This window comes from Corapipo altera, unplaced genomic scaffold (assembly GCF_003945725.1).
Source record: "Corapipo altera isolate COAL_440 unplaced genomic scaffold, ASM394572v1 327, whole genome shotgun sequence".
Taxonomy (NCBI): Eukaryota; Metazoa; Chordata; class Aves; order Passeriformes; family Pipridae; genus Corapipo; species Corapipo altera.
The window spans coordinates 337,819-341,307 of record NW_020885004.1 but is presented as its reverse complement, the minus strand read 5'-3'; the positions used below and the strand labels follow the sequence as shown (position 1 = coordinate 341,307).

The 3,489-nt window shown below is 45.4% G+C and overlaps 1 long non-coding RNA gene across 2 annotated transcripts in view; it reads left to right on the top strand.

Moving 5' to 3' along the window:
* Window positions 1-1,914: 1,914 nt before the first annotated feature.
* The window catches only part of LOC113958768, a 17,063-nt gene continuing 15,488 nt past the window's right edge, over window positions 1,915-3,489 (top strand). For both annotated transcript variants that reach the window (XR_003531606.1, XR_003531605.1), the window contains exon 1: window positions 1,915-2,088. This is a non-coding gene — a long non-coding RNA (uncharacterized LOC113958768). The remainder of the gene's footprint in view (window positions 2,089-3,489) is intronic.

Sequence of the window (3,489 nt, the reverse complement as noted above, 5' to 3'; positions counted from 1 at the left end):
AACTGAGAAAAGATGAGGAAAGGGAGCAGATAAACAGCTGACATGTGATTCAGGTCCCTAATTACAGTATTGGCTAATCTAAATGCTCACCATAGGCACAAAAAGCTGTGATCAAGGTCCTCCCTGTTTTCAGCAGGAAAAGAAAACATAGGACAAGATCAAGTCTGGACTTTAAGAGCCCCAGAACAGGAGAGGGGTGGCACGTATTAATTGTGGTGATCTACATGACTCCCTGATGAACAGAGATCAAAAAACTTCAAAGAAAAGCAGAAATTACCTCACTACCTTCATGGAAATATTCCTACTCTCCCAACTCTGCTCATCATCAAGTCTGGACATGTATCACACCGCACAGTTGGTTGTGCAGGAGGAAGCTATCTCATTCCTGAGAGGTCACGTCTCCCCACATTTGTATGTTCCAAGAGCTTGCTCTCTTCCCTGCACTGCCCTGAAACAGGTAATCTTAACCACAAAGTAGCCAAGGCAGTTCCCCTAATGCATGAGCATGGAGAGATTTTTCTTTGAAAAGTCCCTGAACGTTTCACCTCTACTCAGAGAATTCCTGGTGATTCTATATTCCATATCAAAGCTGTGATCAGCCTTAAGTGTCTTTCAAAAGCCATGGAAACTTTTTTCTTGATTCTATCAGATGTTTGGTCTGCTGTGCTGAAGAGTCACTACACAGCCTGAAGTTGGATCCTGTGTTTGAATAAGAAAGTCTTTATTCCAGGAGAAGTAATATTTATGTGTTCTTCCAGGAAAACCAATACCTCCATCTGGTAATGGGAACTGGTGGTGAAGATGGTCATGTTTTGGCACCTACAATGAAGAGGTGAGGCTGGGCTGTGTATTTTGTGTCTCAGAAAGGGCAGATTTTTTCAGCTGGTGACCACAGACATGTCCTGGGAACAAGATTCCTGAGACAATCTGGAGAGAAAGCAAGATTTTAAACATCTCTGTTACAGAGATGACTTTCTGTGTCCACAAATATGGCCCCTTCCAGCTTTCCATTTTGATCCTAGAGCTGCTAAGTGGCACGTGTCCACCAGAGGGCATGTGGGCCATTTTCTCCTTCTGAGCACAAAAAAAGGTAGAGAACGGTTTCCAAAGCAAGTGCCCTTCCAAAATGGGATCCTGTACTGGCTGCCTTGGCTGTTGTCATTGCAGCTGGGCTGTTGAGGAATGGTACTCAGACAAGTGAGCTGGCAGCAGTAGGGCTGATGTGACTGACTCTGAGCCACTACTGCAGTATACAGAGCTGTTTTGGTGTGACGTGGGGTTCTGCCTGTATGAAGGGTTAAATGTAAGTCTTTATGGTGCCATGACTTTATGATTCCCTAGACTTGCATTTCAGACCCCTGTATATGCACACGTGCATATACATCCACGAGAGAGAGAGATACACACATATGCACATGCACACACCCACACTTGCTCACAGAAGTATCTATATCCACACAGGCCCACTCTATAGCTTGCAAAGTAAATTAGTCTTAAATGACTCTTTGGAAACAAAATAAATCAAATAGCATAATAGTACCATCTTTTTATCTCATTTGTTCCCATACAATTAGTAGTTTTACTGCCATGTTGTGACAGGTGACTGTGTTTGACCTTTGCCGCTTGGGTGGTTGGCTGGTGCTCAAACTAATGAAGACCCTTAATGGATTGGCTTTTGTGAGGCTGTGAGCGGTGGGGTTAAAGAGAAAATGGTGCCTTAGACAGAGTCCAGAGAAGATCCTTCAATTAAACCTGAAGTCTATTAGCAAAGAAATATTGAGGAGGTTGAGAGTTAGCAATGATTTAACCAGCAAGTCTTCCTTGTGAGTCGTTTAAAAAAAAGAAAAAAAATCTCTCTGGTTATTTATTGTTGAGTGTGTGGTTGGACTCTCATCCTCTTGGGTGAGAGGGTGGGAGCAGAGCCATTGACTTGGAGAGGCTGGGGCTATTGGGCCTGACACCCAAGTTTGTTAGCCCCTTGCCTCCCACACAGCCGAGCTTACTTTGGACAAAAGAGTGAGGAAAAATAAAGCAATGGCAGGAACAAATGAAGAGTGATGCTGGGGAAGATAAAGCCAGATCTCTGAGGTAAATAAGACTTTTTGGAACTTAATTGTTTTTCATGATGTAAATAAATTACCGTGAAAGAAAGGGAGAACCGGCAGCTTCTGGGCAATGAGTCAGAGAGCAGAGCTGAGCTGTAGAGCGTGAGTAATAAACAGGAGTGGAGGGAGGCAGATGAGGAGGCTGGTGCAGGACAGGGAGGGTCTGTCCAGAGCAGCACAAATGGACACAACAAGGAATGTTAGGTGTGAGGGGTAAGGGATAGCTGACTTGTGAGAGCACTAGGAGGGCCAGGCCTGATTACAGCAAAGGGCCAGGGGTCCATTCTCCTGCTGTGTTAGACACTTCAACAAAGATCCTGCATGGCAGATACAACAAGCCTGCTGCTCCACAGAATCTCCTCCTGCCCCCAGTGGCTAATTAGATCGTTTCTGTCCCTTTCAGTGTCAAAGGGACACTGAGCATTTTCCATTCCTTCCAGGAAGGCTTCATTCCTTCTGTTTTTAAGACTTGGTTAACTTACAGCCTGAGCATCATCTTGCAGCAGTGTTCATGGTCTTAAGCAGAGCTGAGGCTGCCTCTGGCCTACACTGGTCCTTTGGGTGATACACTGTCCCACAGTTGAGAGGTGGGAGATGAGAAGGATCTGATACGGGACAGATTGAAGCTGATTGTTCTGAATGGAGAGACCTGTCTTCTTCCCACTCATCAGCCAACATCTAGATGCTGTTGGGGTGTCCTAGAGATTGTTGGCATAGCTGAGACTTTCATTGCCACCCACTTCCCCTGCCTCCACACACTATGTAGTAAACCTCCAAGAATTCAGTGTGAGCCAGGCAAAGGCTGAGATGGAACAGGAGGGAACAGTGTCCTAGGTCCTGACAGATGGGACAGATGGGACAACCCATAGTGTCCTGGGTCCTCACATGCCTCCATCAGACTGCCCCATGCTGTGGGCTGGTTTGGCATATTGGTGCCTACATCCTTCTTTTGAGCCAAGATACCTCAATGATCAGGAAACTGGACTCTCTTTAAACCCTCTGGTTTCTCCCGAGAGACATGACGGCAACAAAATGGGAGGGAACTAGGCCCAAACTACTTACACAGATGCAACTGGATTTGCCAGGTCTGCAGCCTATTCTGGCTACTGGGAAAGGAGTTGTTTCGCTCCACTTCAGCTGAATCATCATGAAGCTTTGAAACACCTCAAGCATAATGCCCTGCTATTCCTCTTCCTGGGACATTTCACCTCAACACCATAAGACAGGACTCCAAAACTGAACACCCTGCTCCAAAAGTCCTCAAGCATCATGGTAGGCCCTCAGAGCTATACTCAAGAATTGCCTGAGTCTTCATATCTTCATTTCTTCTTCATCTATCTATCTATCTATCTATCTATCTATCTATCTATCTATCTATCTATCT